The following is a 21,966-nucleotide window of genomic DNA, read 5'->3' as shown; positions in this document are numbered from 1 at the left end:
TTCGCCAATTAGGTGCCAGTCGCTAGGAAGAGTGAAAGTGTGGAGGAGAGAGAGAGAGAGAGAGAGAGAGAGAGAGAGAGAGAGAGAGAGAGAGAGAGAGAGAGAGAGAGAGAGAGAGAGAGAGAGAGAGAGAGAGAGAGAGAGAGACAGAGCAACAATAAGCTAAATAGTACACGTGTGACATGGAGAATGGCAGTGTATTATTTAGGCTATTCAGTGCATTACCCAACGTGAGACATAAGGATATGCATTGAGTTGGGTGTCTTTAGGAGCCATCTTGCAGTGTAGGTCTGCTTCATGTATCGGACATGGCGGGGCTCCGGATCTTTACTATACCCTGGTCGTGATTCCAAGGTAACCTGCAGAGGGTGAGAAAGGAAGGGGGAAAAAGGAGGGGGAACAACATTCAAGCATATCAAATGTACGGGCACGAAAAGACCTTTACTTACCACATACTCGTCTTATCTCCTCGGGATATAATCCCTGGGGTCTTGGTTTCTGAAGTCAAGGGGGGGGGAGCGTGGTGAGGGTGGCGAGCGATAGGTTGTACATGGGGAAGACGGTCTGGGTGTGGCATTATAGATCGTGTGTAGGGAAACGCTAAAAAGAAATCAGAGGTGCCTAGTGCGAGGTGTCTGGGTTGTGGATGTGTCCAGCTATTGGGTTTCTTAAATCATTTCTCAACGCTTGTGATGTGTCTAAGGCATATTAGTTCTTCGGCCGACCCTGTTCCTTAGTACCTTCGAGTATCGTACCTTTATAACATTCTATTATTCACATCGCTTCACTTTACCCGTTCTCAGAAGTCGAGGTCCTTCTTCATGCGTTAGTTCCTGAGCCTAGTCGCACATTTGGAGGCAGCGTATCATACCTTAGATTCGATCATCCATCCGGGGCCGACCAACCATTTTCTAATGACCTTAAAAAAAGAGCAAAAAACGGTTGCGCACAGAAAAGCCCTCCCACCAATTCCCACATTTACAAAAGTATGCGATACCTGTTCATAGTTTGGAAAACCTTTATTTGCATAATCGTTCAGTAAGTAAAAAATGAGAGTGCAATCGTATTTTGGCCGGACATGGCGATGGCTGAAGCACATACAGTAGGGGGGGGGCTATTTTGCAACATTTAAAAACATTAAAAAGGTCTACCTAGTTATTTGCAAGAAACTAAAAAACGTCTATTAATAGTTGAGGGAAAAGGAGGCATTTATTTCATAATTGGAAACACAGTCAGGCTAATTGCAATCACATTTCCTATATGTTTACCGTGGGTGTGCGTCATAAGCGACGTTATGTATTGGTCACAATAAATATCATTATAAATTGTACATTGAAATCAACATTTTAATGGGATCCTTTTACATGTTCGTCAAGTGAACCCTTCCCTTTTTGTCAAGAGTACAAAGGACCACGTACATATCTCAGAACATCAAGTCTTTGTTAGCTGAAAAACACCACGAGGTGTTCGTAAGTTTCTATTGATACCGGCGCCATTTTGGGCGAGGCCGGGTTAGTCCGGAAGTAGCATCAGGGACAAAATGTCTCCAACGATTGGCGGTTGGACCAGAGTCCCTTTCGGCAGTTCGAAAACCTGTGCTGACAGAGGGGCTGGTGGTGTGGACCGTCAATCAAAAGGGGAGGGAGGTAGAATCTTTCTTACCGGGTCACGTTGATGTTCAGCCGGAACTTACTCGAGTTCGTTAGCCCACAATGTTCCTGGGTGGTTCAGACTGAAGCTGGCGCTGACACGAGAGCACCACCATCTTGTGGCTGTGTCGTGGTCATTCCACTAGTGATAAATGCAGCTGTTCCCCACCGGAAGCCTGTAGGGGCCGAGGGCTCCTGGGACTTTGGTAGAATCTTCAAAGCTGTGGGGATGCTTGTCGAAGGTGGGGGTTCGTGACCAGGTGGGCAAGTGCCCGAGCTGCAATTCCGGGCAAAGTTACTCCAGTGGCCTAGACCCGCCTTCCAGAGGGCCCAGACGCCATTTTGAGACCCTGCGGCAGCCGCCCTTCGTCGTGTCTTTCAGGAGTGAGGAAAATTAAATTTTGGTCATGATGTGTTCCCTAGCGCGTACCCCACCGACTCCATGTACCAGCTTAAAGTGCATGTAACTTCCCTCCTGTGCCAGCTATGAAGACGCAAATACATTTGCGTCCACCGTCAACTTGTCCTCTTTCAGATCCACCATGAATGGATTATATAGTCCGTTCCTAAGTATGCTATGCCACCGTCTTTTTGTAGTACACTTTTCACTTTTCCTGCTCTAGCCAGAGTAGGCCCTGAATTCCTGCCATCTGAACCTCTTTTGTGGCTCCTGACTCTGCCCAGGCTACTTCTGTACTCGTGAACTCTGTCCTACTTTCAGCGCGGCCCCTCGCGCTCAGCTCAAGCCTGCTTTCTGCCAAGACTGACTATAACTTTCGAGTTATCTGTTCCGCTCCCTGAGAATACATTCCTGCCTACTAGATCCTGTAAACATCCTCTCCAGCTGCAGAGCCAAAGGGCCGACCTGTCTTAATGCAAGTAATTCATAGCCTCCGTTGCCATGCTTCCATGGAAGGCCCCGTGCCCCCACGCTTCACATGTAGACACTTAGGCGCTCATACACGCATCTACAGTTAGCATAGAGTAGCTTCTGCCCTAGAGACCTTTCCGCCCAGATAGTATAGTTCCTAAACATCAGATATCAGATATGATAGAAGTACAAGTTGATCTGACATGCCAGACTTCTGTCTCTTTCCGTCAGTGTAAATGTCAAGTCCCCTGCACCCCGTCAATCACACGTCATGCAGCTGCGCGCGCATCCAAGCTTCCGATTTTCTGCTGACATTGCAACATTCTGTTAACACCACCCCTTGGTGCCACCCACTTGTGTCACCTATCAGTGACGTTTCTAGCACACACCTCTAGTTCACGCCTAGTTTACGCCTCTTGATGATGTACTAGTACCACGTGTATACTGTTATCTTGTCTTCTCTCAGCTGTTACGCCTCTTACATTGATTCCTATGTATAAATCAAGTATATAAGCTATGTATTGATAATAAACTTGAGCGCTCTATCCCTTCTGACACCCCTGTGGTGGTCAGAACATGATATCCTGATTCCTTTATGAGGAATAAAACCCTTAGAAACTCTAACACCACGGACTCTGTTTTCTTTCCTTCTGATTGAGTTATTATTGATTAAGTACTTACCTGCATAGAAATTAAGAGAGTAAATTAATTATTTACGTCATTTTGGCGCCCGAACAGGGACCCCTCCCCCACCTCACGCGCCGGTTGGTGCGTTGCATACTGTGTCCCCTGCCATCAGTTAGACGGACTACACGTGTACTGGCAGGATTTCCTGCATCCCCCTCTGACCCACGGAGGTGACGAAGACTGCGATCAGTGCCCAGACGAGGCGGTGAGGAGTGCGGAGGATCCCGACCAGAGCCCAGCCGAAAGAAGCAAGGTCCGAGGTGTGAAGAGGCCCACCAGTTTTCCGAAGTTTCCGAAGTTTTCCGAGCTTTTCCGAAGTTCCGAGTCGAGTCGAGTCGAGTCCAGTCGAGTTTTCCGAGGCCTTCTGTTTCCGTGCTTCCCGGTGAGTACCATTGCTGGGTCGTATCTAGACGGGTTTGGGTACGCAAGTCCGGTCTGCACTGTTTTTAGGCAGTGTATCTGTACTGTTTAGCAGTATATCAAGTATTCCGAATTTCTGCACTGTTACAGCAGTGTATCCGTACTGTTGAGCGGTACATCTAGTATAGGGGGGTAGTCATCTATGTCTACAATGTGTTATGTGATTAATGTTGTGGTATGAATGTGACTGTTCAAACGTGTATTATTGTGTTTCTCGTATAATCTAGCTGTCAAGAGTATTAAGGAATAAAGATCTAACGTTCAGTAATAAGTAAGCAAGATGCCGTTCTTTAACAAGTTAAAACAGATAGGAACCAGGAAAGGGTTACTGGAGGAAGAAATTCCTATCCCCCCTAGGGACACTCCAGGCAATTTTATGTATCAAAAACACGGCATAGATGCCATACTGTATCTAGATTTATGGGCCGATTATACCAAACACCTAGACGAAAGACACAGATGGCCTGTCACTGGAACGTGGGATGCCGAGTGCATCATGAGGGTAGAAGAAGCATTATGGAAAAAGAAAGCCAGACAATCTCAGAAGGACGCCATAGAGTTTTGGCGTAAGGAATCACGTAAGCGTGCTGACAAAGCACTCCGTAGAGAAGACAGACTTAAAGAATCAGATAAAGAACAAGAAAACGAATTAGTTACTGAAGGGATCCGAGTAAAAACAGAACAAATAGACCGTGCCCGAAATAATCTTGTAAATGGTATGTATCTTGCAGCAGATGGCACATCTGAAACTGAATCAGAAATACCGAAAAACTTACCGACACCATTAGTCCCAACTAAAGTAATGCATAAAACTACTAAAGACATATTCCTAAATTCATATCTAGAGGATGTAGTACCAGCTTATACAAATCTGCCTGTTCGTGCCCTGCCTACTGACAGGGATGGGGGTGGCACTGCGCCCCCAGATAATGTTCCGCCGGTACCGCGACAGACCTCCCCTGTTCCGCCAGCTCCGCCACTTCCCCCACTCAAAACGGACCTACCGAAACCAGTCCTACCTGATCTTACTAAACGACAAATTCAAGTCCAAATCCAGACTCCGCGAAGAGATAATGCCCAAGCATCCGCCTCAGGAGGTGCGACAGCGGGTCTACAGACCCCGCCACCGACACACAGATTGCATTTAAGGGACACGCAGAATCCTTTCCAGTCTCCCTACTCATCCCGGCTTGACGCATTCAAAGATAGGATGTCAGTTTGTAGATATGATCCGGTACCCGGAAAAGACGATTTGATGGTACTAGCATCACTCCGATTGAGATCTGCCACCGATAACTTGCTATGCTATGTAGGAATGCAGGAAATTCTCGACAGACTATATAAGTTCATACTGACAGGGAAAGACCCCGAAAGTGTCAAAGCTGCCATGCATAAACAGAAAGTTGACATTCAAGCACAGATATTACGATTTTTCATAAATTGTGTGATAAGAGAACGAGACAGGCCTGGGACAGATCAAAGTGAATTAGACGCATTGAACAAGTGGGGTCAAAATATAGCAGACGCAAGGCATGATAAAGGGACTTGTATAGCCAGTATGTCCCAGAAAATAAGAAAGGCAGTATTGACAGCACACCAGGAAGAGAATGATAAAACTTCCTCAGAGGAGGAAGAGGAACAAGAAACGTCAGGAAAAGCATCAGGAAAATCCACAGATACTATAGCATATGTAGGTAGGGGAGCCTACCTTAGGAAGGGTGTCCGTCCAGAAAGCAAGAGAGTCTTTTTCTCTGAGTTAACAAATCCGAATTCTTCTGAACATCAGTTCCAGGAAACTGATAAAAGGCTTCGAGACCGAATGGGGTACCATGTACTGAACTCAATGGACGAACAGGAATTAGCTCGGTCAGCTGTATTATGGGCCGAAAATCCAGACATGTATAATGATGATACGTTAGTGCAGACATTCTTGAACCTTTCCCCGGAAGAGCAGAAAATAGCAGGTGTATATATGATTCAGCACCTCCTCATCAAGTTCAGAAATCATCATTCTGATCCAGGTCCCTTACACGAGACATTAGAAGCACTACTCATGGATAGATGGAGAGGTTTTAGTACCAAATTAATACAGATAATTCTGGAGCAACGACGTAAGTATTACAACTTCCTAAGCTCTGAATATGTTCCCGCCCCGCCTCCAGAAAGAAAAACGTACCACATGCAATGCGGTGGTGGCATTGAAAGTCAGAATCCCTTACGAGAAGTACACCCAGTTATGGGTACGGACCAACGCTTGAAGCGTGTGTATGTTCACACACCACTGACTAAGTTAGAACTGTTAGAAATGAAGAAATTAGTTCCGTGCCATGATAAAGACCCTGCAGGTTTTCACAGAGAGCTCAAAGACATGTTACTAATGGGAGATTACACGTATGATGATATTACGAAAATATTGAAAGTACTGTTGCCCACGGGCATTTACGAGAAATTAAAGGAAAAGGATTGGGAGGTGGGAGAGTCAAAGATAGCATGGGCGGAAATAGAAGACGAAGAAAGCAAACGAGTCCCAGGGTTAGGCCTTGGGGATCTGACTAAAGCATTACCAGGTTTAATAGTACAGGGTTTGCCAAGATTATTGACAACTAGAAAGGAAGATTGGGACGCAATCTCGTCCTGTAAACAGAAACAAGATGAAGATACTAGTGACTTTTATTCACGATTCGAGAAATGTTTCATCATAAATAGTGGTCTAAAAACTAGTAGCGAGTCATATCCACACCTTTTTGTAACAAAATTAGTAGAGAACGCCCTACCACTAGTTAAAAATAGAGTGTACAAGGTTGAAAGTACTTGGCAGGCAAATACGCCATCACAGATGTTACAAATGTTACAATATCACCAGAACAGAATTAGGGAAGAACAAGATCAGGAACAGAAACGTATGAAAGACACGAAAATGAAAATGTTAGTAGCTCAGACAATTCCAGCCGAGGGTCATAGAAAAGGTGGGGCCCAGACCAATCATTCTGCCGCTCCCGTTAAAGGGACATGTAATTATTGCAAGCAGCCAGGTCACTACGTACATGAATGTCCAGTCCTGAAACATAACATCGAGACAGGTAAAACTAAAGAAAGACCGCGTCCGCCTAGACATGAACAGGGTCATCAACAGACCTCACAGAACGAACAGCCAATGCAGAATACACAGCCTATGCATGATCAATCCCATACAGTACAGACAGTAGCAGTACCTCAGCCACAGCATGCTCAGACACAGCCCGCTGCCGCAACCCGGCAAGTTTCACAACAGATGTACCAGTATGCCCAGTCGGCATATCCAGATTATCAGCGATATACATGAAACAGCCTAGAGAGGGAAGGTGATTTGCCTCTTATTGAAATTCCTGTAGATCAAGAAGGTCCTTATGTACATAGTCACGTATTAGGAAAAGACAGAAAGTTTTTAATTGACACAGGGGCAAGTCGCACTACTATAAGTCATAATGAAGTTCCAGGGGCACCCCTCTCAGGCTCACAGAATGTTTCCCTTGGTTTTTCAGGACAGCCTATTGTAAATGAAGTGTCAGAACCAGTACCACTAGCTGTGGGTCCATTATCTCGAGTTACAGATTTGTTACTTACGAAATCATGCCCAGAAAATCTGTTAGGAATTAAAACACTGAAAGCTCTAGGAGCTATCATATGCTGTTCCCCGGAAGGAGTCAGACTCTTTCTACGGGATTTCAAGGGTCATTATGTTTTACGTGACTTTGATGTCAGATTGAAAAATGTACCAGATCACTTATGGGCAAAAGGCCCAGCTGATGTAGGTTGTATGCATATCACTCCATATCGTGTTACACTCAAGACAGGAGTTGTTCTACCCAGAATCAGACAATACAAGTTACCACCCGATGCTGTAGTGGCTTTACTGAAAATTATTGAAGAGCTTATTGCCCAGGGAGTGGTCGTAGAGACCGACTCCAATATCTGTAATTCACCCATCATTCCAATTCTTAAACGTACAGACCGCAATGCACCGCCAGTATATCGGCTGGTGATTGACCTTCGAGAACTGAACAAATGTATTGTGCCACAGTACCCTGTGGTCCCTGATATCTCCTCCCTATTGACGGCTATTGATTCAGAAGCAACGTTCTTTACTGTAATCGATCTCAAGAACGCTTTCTTCAGTGTACCTATTGACCCGGAGAGCCAATATCTCTTCGAATTCAGTTTAAATGGACGAAGTTTCAAATTTTCCCGCGCACCTCAAGGATTTACAGAAAGCCCCAGCATCTATAGCCAAGCACTGAAAAGACAACTAGATTGTATTCAAATGCCAGTTAATACCGCCTTACTACAGTACGTCGATGATCTACTGATCACCGCACGAAGTGAGCCCGAATGTGAACAAGCATCACTAACAGTTTTGCATTTCCTGGCCGACAAGGGACACAAGGTGTCCCCTTCAAAGCTCCAATTCTGTGTTCAGCAAGTTGTGTACCTGGGTCACTTGCTGTCCAAAGTGGGGAGACAGCTCACTCCCGATCGCATTCAATTAATTGTAAACATGCCACAACCCCAGACACAAAAGGAAGTGCGGGCCTTCATAGGCCTCACCTCGTACTGCAGACAATGGATTCCTCAATATGCCTTTCTAGCTAAACCACTCATTCAGTTAACGACACAGGAGGCAGCGACTTCGACTGTCCTCCCTTGGACTCAGGAACACACACAAGCCTTTGAGGAATTAAAGAAAGCTTTATGCCAAGCGCCAGTTTTAGCGACACCATGTTACAGCAAACCGTTTACACTTTTTGTTACAGAACGTGACGGTACAGCGTTGTCTGTCCTCACTCAAGATCAAGCAGGTTCACATAAGCCTTGTGCTTATTTTTCAAGTACATTGGATTCAGTAGCCCAGGCACTCCCTGCATGTTTAAAGTCAGTAGCAGCAACAGCATTAGCAATCAGACAAAGCGACTCAATTGTTTTAGGTCATCAGTTAACAGTACAAGTTCCACATTCTGTAGAGGTTCTGTTAAACAGAACCCAGACTCAACACTTGACTATAGCACGACTTACAGGTTACGAATTGACATTATTCCAGCCACACATAGAAATCAGACGCTGCAGTATCTTGAACCCAGCGACATTGTTACCTACAGTTATGACAGATCCAGCTCCACATGATTGTATAGAAATCATTAATGCAGTAACAAAGCCCAGACGAGATTTAACAGATGTTCCCTTGACAAATCCAGACCTGACACTTTATGTGGATGGTTCATGCATGAGAACAAGTACAGGAGAGTTAGTGGCCGCATATGCCGTGACCACTGAAACCGAAGTTAAAGAAACACATCGTATTGATACACTGTCTGCTCAAGCGGCAGAGCTCATCGCTCTGACCCGAGCCTGTATACTAGCCAAGAACAGAAATGTTAACATATACACTGATTCCCGTTATGCGTTCGGAGTTGTACACGACTTCGGCATGCTCTGGCAAGAACGAGGTTTTCTGACCTCTCATGGTACAAAAATACAACATGGTCCACTCATTCAAGCACTGTTAGAAGCAATACATCTGCCTTCAGGCATATCCGTCATGAAGTGTAAAGCACATACTAAAATCACAGATTCTGTTTCCCAGGGTAACGACCTGGCAGATCAGACAGCAAAACATACAGCACTGACTCACACTCAGACAACTGATACAATAAAGACAACAGATCCGACAAACTGCATGACAGTCAGAGATCCCACACTAGATGTTATTGACATTCAGACACATGCTACTCCAGAAGAAATAAAGAAATGGATTGAACTAGGAGGGATCCAGACAGATCAAGGTTGGATGACGAAGGGAAAATCTATATGGTTTCTCCCTGACTCTATGGTTCAAGTCATGATAAATACAGCACATAGTCCTGCCCACCTAGGAGAGAAAGCAATGCTAGACAGTTTGCAAAATCTCTGGTACAATAAACACTTACGAGCAGCAGCAAAACAGAAAGTGCGTACTTGCATGATCTGTTGTCAGTTCAATCCAGGTAAAAGCGTCCCTGTAGAGCAAGGTGGATTCCATCCTCCCGGTCACCCTTTTGAAGTCCTCCAGATGGATTATATCCAGATGGACCGTTGTCGAGGATTTAAATATGTTCTCGTAATTGTCTGTGCTCTGTCCCGCTGGACCGAAGCATACCCAGTCCCAGATTACACTGCTCCGACCACTGCCAAACAGTTGGTTCGTGAATTTTTCCCACGGTACGGCTTGCCCCGTGTCGTGTACTCAGATAACGGTCAGCCATTCTCGTCTGCCCTAATGAAAGAAGTTTCCTTGTTATTGGGATACCAGTGGAAGTTCCATTGTGTCCGACATCCAGAAGCAGCAGGCCTTGTAGAAAGGCATAATCAGACATTAAAGATCCGCCTTGCCAAAATATGTCAGGAAAAAGGGGTCGACTGGATAGTCGCCCTGCCAGTGGCACTATTCTATATGAGAATGGTCGCCCATTCGAGATCAGGGCTATCTCCGTACGAAGTGGTCTTTGGCAGACCACCGAATATGTGGGGGACGCCCATTCCTAAAAAGATAACCGATGTTGATTCTAATATGTTGACAGATTACCTTGCCTCCTTGATGTCTGCACTCCAATCATGTCGTTCACAGGTTGCCGCAGCCTTCCCTGACAACACCGATGTGAAGCCGCATGACGTCCGCCCCGGGGACGTTGTCCTCGTCCGTAACTTCGACAGGAAAAGTCCATTGGAGCCCCGCTGGAAGTCTCCGAAGACCGTTCTTCTTACTACAAAGACCGCAGTCAAGTTGGAAGGCAGAAAGGGGTGGGTCCACCTAAGCCATATCAAAACATTCCCAGGACTGAAACCGGAACAAGACACACCCACCCCCACCAAAGACTGTGATAACAAAGACTTTACCGAAGCCAAAAGAGAAAAGACTCCTCAAGAACAATACCGCATGAAATTACGATCTAGCAAGTCAGACAGTTTAATTGTTTAAGTCCTCCCCTAGGTGAATCGGTTAAATAGTTTCTGACATGTATCCCCTAGATCGAGTTAGAGAGAGAGAAGAAAAGAAAAGAACATATTGCAAATCACTTCGTAGTCACTGTATAGTGACACTAATAATTATGTTTATCCTCAGTATTTTAATCATTGTTGCTAGCATCTTGTTACCTATCTACTATCCTATTTTCAAGCGTGAACAATCTGCTTACAATGTCTCTGCTGAACACACTTTTAGTGAGTTACCTCCTCATGAGCTTTCCTACAGACTCGCGCTGCGCAACAATACATTCATTAGTATGTTACATCATTCTCATCAAACTAACAATGCTACAAATTGCTGGATATGTGGCCGACTCCCTCCCTACCAGAATTACAAGGGAGCCCTGCCTCTCTTTCCATATCCGTTCTCTCACAATGGCTCCTGCGGAGCATGGTTTAAGATAATTAATTCTTTAGATCCCGACATCGCTGTTTTCGATGGGGGTTGGGTTTGGGGAAACGTGAACTTGGTCCTACTAGACGTCTGTTACCCAGATAAGGAGGGACTCCCCATTAGAATAGGAACTGATCTAGAAAATGAAGTATATGGATTAGGTAATTATACAATTAGCCTTATGATTCTTACAGTCGAATCCGAAGCCACACCAGTTCTACCCATTATGTCAGTGCTGCCAGTCACTGGCGAATTATGTATCAAGAAGAAAGGTTCAGTACACTTAGGTCATAGTAAATGCACTACTGTGGTCGAATTCAGTGATGATGGAAAATCATCTTTCAAAGCTATCAGTCATTCTTACTTTGTGTGTGGTCATACCGCATACATTCGTCTACCTCCAGATTGGGATGGTACCTGTTACATTGCATTCCTCCTACCACCTGTTTTTCTAGCTCCTTCTGATTACCATAGAAATAGCAATCTAGTAAAGAATAGACCCAGAAGAGATGCCCCCCTTGTCGACTACACAGAAACGGCATGGGAACAGTACACTGATTTTAATAAAGGATTCTTTTTCTTTTTAGGCCCTGTCCAGAATAGTAAATTAATACGCAGATTAACTAGAACACTTGAAGCAGTAGTAAATGAAAGTACCTCCGCCTTAGGTAACTTAACAGAAGAGCAGTCCGCTATGCGGGTTGTTGTCCTTCAGAATCGTCTTGTAATTGACGTCATCTTGGCAGATAGAGGTGGAGCCTGTAAGGTCATCGGGTCAAGCTGCTGTGTTTTCATTCCACAAAATGCACCATCTGTATATCAAGCTATCACCCGTCTCCATAAGATTGCAAATCAGATACATCAGACTCCAGGCACCTGGACTTGGTCCGGTTGGTTCTGGACAACGTTAACAGCTTGGGGATGGAAGATCCTATCCTTCCTAGGCATTGGCCTAGTCCTAGTATTCAGTTGCTGCCTGTGCCTGCAGTGTGGGCCAGCGATTTGTGGACTGTGTGCCACTTCTTGTATTGAACATTCCAGTTTTCATTCAAAACGTAACCGAAAGAAAGAAGAACAAATGATGTTACAAGAACAGACTGATCGATTCATGAGGATCGATATTTCATGAAGGGTCCGTAGGGAACAAGGAGGGAATGAGGAAAATTAAATTTTGGTCATGATGTGTTCCCTAGCGCGTACCCCACCGACTCCATGTACCAGCTTAAAGTGCATGTAACTTCCCTCCTGTGCCAGCTATGAAGACGCAAATACATTTGCGTCCACCGTCAACTTTAAGATCCACCATGAATGGATTATATAGTCCGTTCCTAAGTATGCTATGCCACCGTCTTTTTGTAGTACACTTTTCACTTTTCCTGCTCTAGCCAGAGTAGGCCCTGAATTCCTGCCATCTGAACCTCTTTTGTGGCTCCTGACTCTGCCCAGGCTACTTCTGTACTCGTGAACTCTGTCCTACTTTCAGCGCGGCCCCTCGCGCTCAGCTCAAGCCTGCTTTCTGCCAAGACTGACTATAACCTTCGAGTTATCTGTTCCGCTCCCTGAGAATACATTCCTGCCTACTAGATCCTGTAAACATCCTCTCCAGCTGCAGAGCCAAAGGGCCGACCTGTCTTAATGCAAGTAATTCATAGCCTCCGTTGCCATGCTTCCATGGAAGGCCCCGTGCCCCCACGCTTCACATGTAGACACTTAGGCGCTCATACACGCATCTACAGTTAGCATAGAGTAGCTTCTGCCCTAGAGACCTTTCCGCCCAGATAGTATAGTTCCTAAACATCAGATATCAGATATGATAGAAGTACAAGTTGATCTGACATGCCAGACTTCTGTCTCTTTCCGTCAGTGTAAATGTCAAGTCCCCTGCACCCCGTCAATCACACGTCATGCAGCTGCGCGCGCATCCAAGCTTCCGATTTTCTGCTGACATTGCAACATTCTGTTAACACCACCCCTTGGTGCCACCCACTTGTGTCACCTATCAGTGACGTTTCTAGCACACACCTCTAGTTCACGCCTAGTTTACGCCTCTTGATGATGTACTAGTACCACGTGTATACTGTTATCTTGTCTTCTCTCAGCTTTACGCCTCTTACATTGATTCCTATGTATAAATCAAGTATATAAGCTATGTATTGATAATAAACTTGAGCGCTCTATCCCTTCTGACACCCCTGTGGTGGTCAGAACATGATATCCTGATTCCTTTATGAGGAATAAAACCCTTAGAAACTCTAACACCACGGACTCTGTTTTCTTTCCTTCTGATTGAGTTATTATTGATTAAGTACTTACCTGCATAGAAATTAAGAGAGTAAATTAATTATTTACGTCAGGAGTGGAAGAAACTTCTTGTGGTGACAAAAACAGAACACCGTGCTGTTGGAGCAGGACATTTGGTTCGGGGCGCTAGGGTGCAGCCGTGACGTCTCCACCTGGGGAGGCGAGGGAGGCCCGTTCGCGCCGCCTCCCTTTCCCAGCGCATCCCACGCCGTCCCTTTGAATCAGGGGTGCACATGATGACCACCCTACACCCCTGACTCCGACTCTTGGGGACCACTGTATGTCCGGTGCTGCGCAAGTATGCCCGTCGGACACTGCATGTTCTGTGCTGCGCAAGTATGTCCGTCGGACATTGCATGTTCTGTGCTGCGCAGGTATATGGCCGTCGCCCGGCTGGAGGACTTCGGCGCCGGGCCGGGGCTGGGAAACCTCCTACCTGCGGAGGTGGGAGAGGCTCGTCCGCGTCGTCTCTCCCTCCCAGCCCACCCTGCATCAGTTCGATGGAGGAATTCGCGATGGCCGGACCAGGAGATACGAGGGAGGGGGTCATTTGCATCCGCCCCCTCCCTACTCGTGGCCCGGGGGACGCCACCCCAGGAAGGATAGTATGGGAAGACCATTTCATGTCGGCCTGTGGAGCCTCCTGTACCTTCTCGTCGGCGATTTCTTTTGGTCTATGGCTGTTGGCAGGCCCCGCCCCACACGTGCTGTGTGTTTCACCTTCCGGATGGGCGGGACCGTTGACCTGTTATATTTTGAGAACTTCCGGAGTGAGCGTAATATGTTTTGTATTGCTCCTATTAGTACAGTTTACTTTAAAGAATGTTTTACTAGTTTTTCTATTTATCGTTGGTTGTGTGTTATCTTTACCGTAATTAAATCCTAAATTATATAACAGATGCTTGGCTTCCTTGAGTCCTTTTTCTAACGGGGGTTGTCTACGCAGGCCTGTAATTGCTTTTGTTTTTCAGAGTGGGGGGGGCAACAGAGAGCAATCAGTCCCAGAACTCAAACATGTCGTTGAAATTGGTCTGACGAAATTTGTGCCATCGGGCATAATCAAACGTGGTGGTTCTATCCGTCCTGTCCGTGTTAGTCTGATTTGTCTTTATCTCGCGCCTTTTTCCTGTCTGCCGGCCAGTTATTTCTGTCGGCCCTCCGCCCTTACCTATGTTCCGTAGAGTCGGGCATTGGGCTTTCCAGTGCCCGAGACATTTACAAAAAGCACATTGGTTTTGCCTTAAATCTGTTCGTCCTGTGCATAGTGTCGGGGGATTACTTTTGGGTCGTTGTGTCTCGGGGTTGTCCTGTCGGCACATCCCTTTACACCGTTCCCTTTTTGTATCTAATCCTCGGAACTGTGTCGTCGCTGCCCCTTCCTTTGCCTACCAGACGCTTGGAGGGTTGTCTGTCGCGTTTCTTTACCTACTCTGACTTCGTCTCTTTCCTTTCGTTGCGTAGATTCTTTGCGCCACATACCGAGACTGTCAAGCATAATAGGCGTCTTATTACTACGAAGGGCTATTTCTACCGTTTCTATTTTGTCAAGATCGAAGGATCCTATCAGTGGCCATTGTTTCTCTTGGTTTGCTTTGGTATACTTGTGCCATAGCTTACTATAGGCTATGGTAATTAATCCATACTTTGTGAACATGTCTTTATTAGGGGTGCCTTCCAGCGGAGCTAGATGGTCCACCTCTAATAAACGGTCCGGGCTGAACCAGCTATCCATCAGTGGGGAGAAGACAGGCATGACGGGTCACAACGGGGACAATAGTCAGCACTACCTATCTTATCACTGTGTGCAAAGACTAGACAGAATATTTCTATTCTACGTTGTTTGCAGGCAGTGAATACCTCAAGAACCAATATCGGGCAATCAGTGTTTGGTCAATAAATAAAAATAAAAAAATGGTCAATGGGGAGAATAAGTAGGCCCGCAAAGGTCTGCGTCACTTACCGTTTCACTATCTGCAAAGAGGGGACCTATTCTTTCCTGTTTGCAGACAGAGAATCTCCAGAAAAATGATCCGTAACAGTTAATCAATGGGGAGGGGCAATTGATCAGTGGGGGAGAAAGATAGGCACGACGGGTGCGTTACCTATCCTTCACTGTTTGAAAAGAGAGAGCCGGTTGTTTCTCCGTTTGCCGACAGCGAAACTCCAAATAAATTAACAAAAAGTAATACTAGTATTTTCCATCAATCATCAATCATTTCGCAATTCGTCGTGTTTACACGACCTTACCCGGACCGCATGGACAGTTTCTTGTCTTCCGAATCCAGCGCCCGATCGTCCTCTTTTCTTTGTACTCCTCGCGGCACTCCTGATGGTTCCCAGTCAGGACCGTAGATCACTCGAGAGAGGTCTGTTCGGAACCAGTGAAGTTCGGGTGATCGGCTGTCAGACGAGGGTCTATCGGACAGGGTACCTTCCGATCGTTGCAGTCGTTCACTCTGTCGTCAGGACCTCTCCCACTGGATCCACGAGTCGCTGATGGGCCCCACGCTTGGGACGCCAATTGATAAAAAGGGTGCAAAGACAACCAGTAACCTAAGACCCTTTTGTGTTGCCCGGCGGTGTCGCCTCTATGACCCACCAATATTAATCAATGAAGAAGCAGGCGCTGGAGACTGAAAGGCAGGAAACGAGGGTTTATTCTCTCCGGAGGAGAACACATCAATTCGGACAGCAAGTATCGTCACGAGGTGCTCTAACCGCATCTCTGAGGCCTGGCCTCTTATACACAGGTTTATTGCTTTATTACATGAAACATATGCATGTCAGTACTTTGATGTTCGGAAAGGCCTCCTAGGAATCCCCGCTTCAGGCCCATTCCCACACATATTTACAGTTGAAGTCCCCACCCCGGTCACAACAGGTGATGATTATCTCGCAGCTGGACATTCCGCCGATTCACGGAATGTGTGGAGTTTGATCGGATCTCGTAGGGTGGGGGCTTTGATCAGCTCGAGGGTCCTTTAATGGGGGAGCTTCCTACTGTACGGGGGGGGTGTGATAAACAGTATCCGCTGGGCCAGGTGGCGGCCTGGGAACAAGGAAGACAAACGGGAACACAGGAAAAAAGGGGGTTTGTATCAAAAGGATCTGGAACCATGAAAGGGGTGAGGGGAGGTGTCGCGCTGGGAACAGGATGGGATTCAGAGGCAGATCTGCGCTGAAGAGGGGTTTATGACCCGGGGCATGTGAGAGCGGGAGGGGGTTGTCAGCGTGCGGGGGATGCCTGCGGGGTTAGGAGAGGGAGAGAGACGCGCTGGCTATCAGCGAAGGGCAGGGAGGCCATGGTGCTTAAGATGGCTGCCGCTTATGCGCGAGGCATGTGGGGGTGATCAGTGCATGGGGGTGTTTGTGAGGGTAAAGAGCCGTGCTGGGGGTCAGGGGTGTGCAGAGGGTGGTTCTGATCAAGGCAGCTAAAAATGGTGGGGGTGTACAACAAGAAGTGTGGCATCGGAAAAAGGCAAGATGGCGCAGATAATGTTCACCAAACCGTATTAAGTTTCCACAGTTGCAAACTAATGCATACAGAAGCAGTATTTTCTTTCTGTTGCTCACCAGTCAGACTTCAGGAGTACAGACCAGCCCCTCCAACAGAGGCTCACCCGAGAGGTACACAACTACCGCCTTGGGTGGCATGGAGATGCGGAGGTGCTCCTGAGCAAACCTAGCACTGTCAACGGACACCAAATATTGGTTGAGATCATTTCAACAGAACAACGCATTCCGAGATTTTGAGGCCCATACGCTGGACGGTGGAAAGGTGCTGTGCGCTCTACAGTCGGCTGAAATCCCCTACTGGCTCAAGGGCAAATGAAAATATTCGCTGATCAAACATCATCTTGTTCGGAAGTTTAACTTTGTTATGAATTCCGGGATTCTCCCCGTGAACACCTTAGTCCATTTTCCTGCTGCAAACCACTGCAATCTAGCAATTTAGTCCAATTGAGGTTAACAAAACTACAACCCACATAATGCATTTGGTTGTTTAAACAAAAAAATCCGGGACTGGATATGACTCCTGAAAACAATATCCCCATCTATTAATTTTGATTTAAACGCTTTTCTCCCATCATACAAAACCAAAGTAACACTCATGTCTTGAGCAACTAAATGCTTAAAATGCACTAGTATATCATACGCAAGTAAACTTCTAGGTTCCTCTCAAGGAGAAATGGGTACATACTGTTCTATCGATCAGTCAGTCGTCCCTCTTTTACAGAGCTTCTCTGTAGCCCGTGCAGAAAACACGCGCTCACTTTCTGCACCGGCCTTATATACGCACACTAAGGCAGAGCTTGGCGGGTGCCCAGATAACGCGTTTTCCGCGGCGGCAGAAGTTAGATATCGGTACTCTGAAACACTGGTTGCATAATATGTAAACAGCCACAAGTGCCGGACCCGCTCACCGCCTCGTGAGACTGGAGAAGTGAAGAGACACACCGCGCATGACAAAAGGCACACACCCCCTGCACACTGGTGACGGATTGTAGGCCAGAATCGCACAGAGTCGTAGTTGTGAACGTGCATGTTCTCACTGAAGAGGCTGACTTTTGACCTAATAGTACAACAATCACAAATATTCAGAATATTTTGGTCTCATGGCAGCGTCTGCATTTCACGTCTCAACCAAAAATTAACCTCTCTTTAGTGTTTATTTAATCTGTGCTGGCAACTGCAGGTGGCAGAAACTGGCACACTTTATTAGGTCATAGCCTTCCAGACAGCACAGCTGTCTTGTTTGTTAACGACATCTAGGGAACATTCGGAAAGCTTCCCTAGGAATGCATTCCGTCCATTGCTTACTACTGGCTTTGTGGTTTATAACGGGCATGTGCCTGCTTTTTATTTGTTGACTCTGTTTGTTTTTGTCTGTTCAGCACAAATTTGTCCCTTCCCTTGCCCAAGCCTTACTTACTGAATTAGTCACCCACGCCACTTAACTAACTCTGCACCACCACTCCACACAATGCCACTCACACCATACTGCATTGTACTTTGTTCCACTTCATGCCAGTGCACTCTGCCTAGCCATGCTGCAGCTGCGCCACTCTAATCTACTCTGCGCCACTCTACGCCACTGTACTCTGCCGTGCACCACTGCACTCTGCGCCACTCCACTCTGCGCCACTCCACTCTGCACCACTGCACTCCGTGCCACTATAATCTACTCAGCAACACTTTACGCCACTGCACTATATGCCATTGTACTCCAAGCCACTCTATTCTACTCTGCGTCGCTGTGCTCTATGCCACTCTAGTCTGTACCACTCTACGCCACTCTACTATACACCACTGTACTCTACAACAGCCTACTCTGTAACACAGCACTCTGCCACTCTACACCACTGCACTCTGTGGACCACTCTAGGCCCCTACACTCTATGCTACTGCACTCTACCCTGCATCACTCCACACTATGTCACTTCAGTCTACGCCACTCTCCTCTGCAACACTGCACTCTCCGCCACTGCACTCCACTTTGCACCACTCTACAGCGATGCACCATACGCCAAAAAACACTTAAGTACTCTAGACAACTGCTCTCTACAACACTGCACTCTACTCTGAAACAATCTATTCTACGCCACTGCATTCTAGGCCATTTTATTCCACTCCGCGTCATTCCACTCTGCGCCACTCCACTCTGCGCCACTGCACACTCCACCACTGCACTCTTCACCACTGCACTCTGTGCCACTATACCTCAGCAACACTTTACGCCACTGCACTATATGCCTTTGTACTCCAAGCCACTCTATTCTACTCTGCGTCGCTGTGCTTTATGCCACTCTAGTCTGTACCACTCTAAGCCACTCTACTATACACCACTGTACTCTACAACAGTCTACTCTGTAACACAGCACTCTGCCACTCTACCCCACTGCACTCTGTGGGCCACTCTAGGCCCCTACACTCTATGCTACTGCACTCTACCCTGCATCACTCCACACTATGTCACTTCAGTCTACGCCACTCTCCTCTGCAACACTGCACTCTCCGCCACTGCACTCCACTTTGCACCACTCTACAGCGATGCACCATACGCCAAAAAACACTTAAGTACTCTAGACAACTGCTCTCTACAACACTGCACTCTACTCTGAAACAATCTATTCTACGCCACTGCATTCTAGGCCATTTTATTCCACTCCGCGTCATTCCACTCTGCGCCACTCCACTCTGCGCCACTGCACACTCCACCACTGCACTCTCCACCACTGCACTCTGTGCCACTATACTCAGCAACACTTTACGCCACTGCACTATATGCCTTTGTACTCCAAGCCACTCTATTCTACTCTGCGTCGCTGTGCTTTATGCCACTCTAGTCTGTACCACTCTAAGCCACTCTACTATACACCACTGTACTCTACAACAGTCTACTCTGTAACACAGCACTCTGCCACTCTACCCCACTGCACTCTGTGGGCCACTCTAGGCCCCTACACTCTATGCTACTGCACTCTACCCTGCATCACTCCACACTATGTCACTTCAGTCTACGCCACTCTCCTCTGCAACACTGCACTCTCCGCCACTGCACTCCACTTTGCACCACTCTACAGCGATGCACCATACGCCAAAAAACACTTAAGTACTCTAGACAACTGCTCTCTACAACACTGCACTCTACTCTGAAACAATCTATTCTACGCCACTGCATTCTAGGCCATTTTATTCCACTCCGCGTCATTCCACTCTGCGCCACTCCACTCTGCGCCACTGCACACTCCACCACTGCACTCTCCACCACTGCACTCTGTGCCACTATACTCAGCAACACTTTACGCCACTGCACTATATGCCTTTGTACTCCAAGCCACTCTATTCTACTCTGCGTCGCTGTGCTTTATGCCACTCTAGTCTGTACCACTCTAAGCCACTCTACTATACACCACTGTACTCTACAACAGTCTACTCTGTAACACAGCACTCTGCCACTCTACCCCACTGCAATCTGTGGACAACTCTAGGCCCCTACACTATATGCTACTGCACTCTACCCTGCATCACTCCACACTATGTCACTTCAGTCTACGCCTCTCTCCTCTGCAACACTGCACTCTCCGCCACAGCACTCCACTTTGCACCACTCTACAGCGATGCACCATACGCCAAAAAACACTTAAGTACTCTAGACAACTGTTCTCTACAACACTGCACTCTACTCTGAAACAATCTATTCTACGCCACTGCATTCTAGGCCATTTTATTCCACTCAACGCCTGTGAATCAACCTTGTGCCACTCCATTATAATCTGCGTCGCCGCATTCTATGCGACTGCCCTCCCTGCCAATTCGGTCTACACCACTTTACTCAAAGCCAATACACTCTATGCCAGTAATTCTTAACCTTTTGACTTCTGTGGATCCTCATTTAATCATTACTGGAATCTGGGGACCCCCACCAAGTCATTATTGAAAGCAGGTGACTGACTGAAGCATTTTTGATAATTTGAACTACAAAACAATACACAAATACAGAAACAAACACCCAACCACATAAGGTATGAAATATTTTATTTATTTCACCAACCAATCTCCACATTTTAATGGGAAGGCCGCAGCCTTTCTAAATTCAATTGAGGCCACAGCCACACATACTCCACTCTGTTGATGCACTGGCACTGCTCTAACACATTAATATGGAGGACACTAACTTAATTTTTTGCCTTAAATTTGAAATTCCATCACATTTATAGAACTTTTTCAAATGTATAATTTTGCTTCTTTATTTGTATGCTCTTTATTGATCTATTTATATTATTTCACTATCTGTGCAGTCACAGACTGCCTAAGTAGGCTTTGCGGACTCCCAGACTCCTTCTTAGCCAATAGGTCTCGCCGTTGGGACCTTATAAGTGTTTAGCCATGCAACACTTGATGTTGTTGCACCAAGGATATTGTGCTGGATAACTAAACACTTACAAGGTCCCAAAGGCGAGACCTATTGGCTATGCCAATGCTTTTTGCTGATTGGGTGTAATATGGATCCTCTCCATGAGTGTGGAATTTGAGCTGACTCGGAGCAGTAATAATATTGGTGACTGAGGTAGTTGGTCTCCTTGTCAGTATCCGTTTTAAACACGGACCCAGACAGTCCAATCGGGCCCGGGTGCCCCATACCTTCAGAATGACTTTGAGACTTTACTAACAGCTTTCTCATTAAACATGATCGCTTGTCCATCTTTACCAATGTTTTCTGTGATCTTCATCTCTTCTGCCACAATTGAAGACTTAAAAGTAAATTTGATTGGTTTGCAGTACGGCTGGTAGACAGAATTTGATGAGTGTGGGGTGCTGGTTTTTGTTCATTATATAAGACTTCAGCTGTTTAAACCCATGATTCCAAGGCAACCCCGTTTCCCCTTACGCAGGGTTTACTATCTAATTTGTAAATGTATGAATGTACTAAGGTCGCTGGTAGCAGCTGTGTACCTGGTCTATCATTCATAGTCCAGTGCTTGGTCAAGGCATTGATCTGTGTCATTTGTGGTGGCCTCTGTATATCTGTTCTTATCTGTGACTTTGCTCTGGGGTTCTGTTGCGGGTTCTTTGAATGATTCTGTCAGTTCATTCCAGAGGTGTCA

This window comes from Lissotriton vulgaris, unplaced genomic scaffold (assembly GCF_964263255.1).
Source record: "Lissotriton vulgaris unplaced genomic scaffold, aLisVul1.2 SCAFFOLD_451, whole genome shotgun sequence".
Taxonomy (NCBI): domain Eukaryota; kingdom Metazoa; phylum Chordata; class Amphibia; order Caudata; family Salamandridae; genus Lissotriton; species Lissotriton vulgaris.
Note: the sequence above shows the minus strand (reverse complement) of the source record.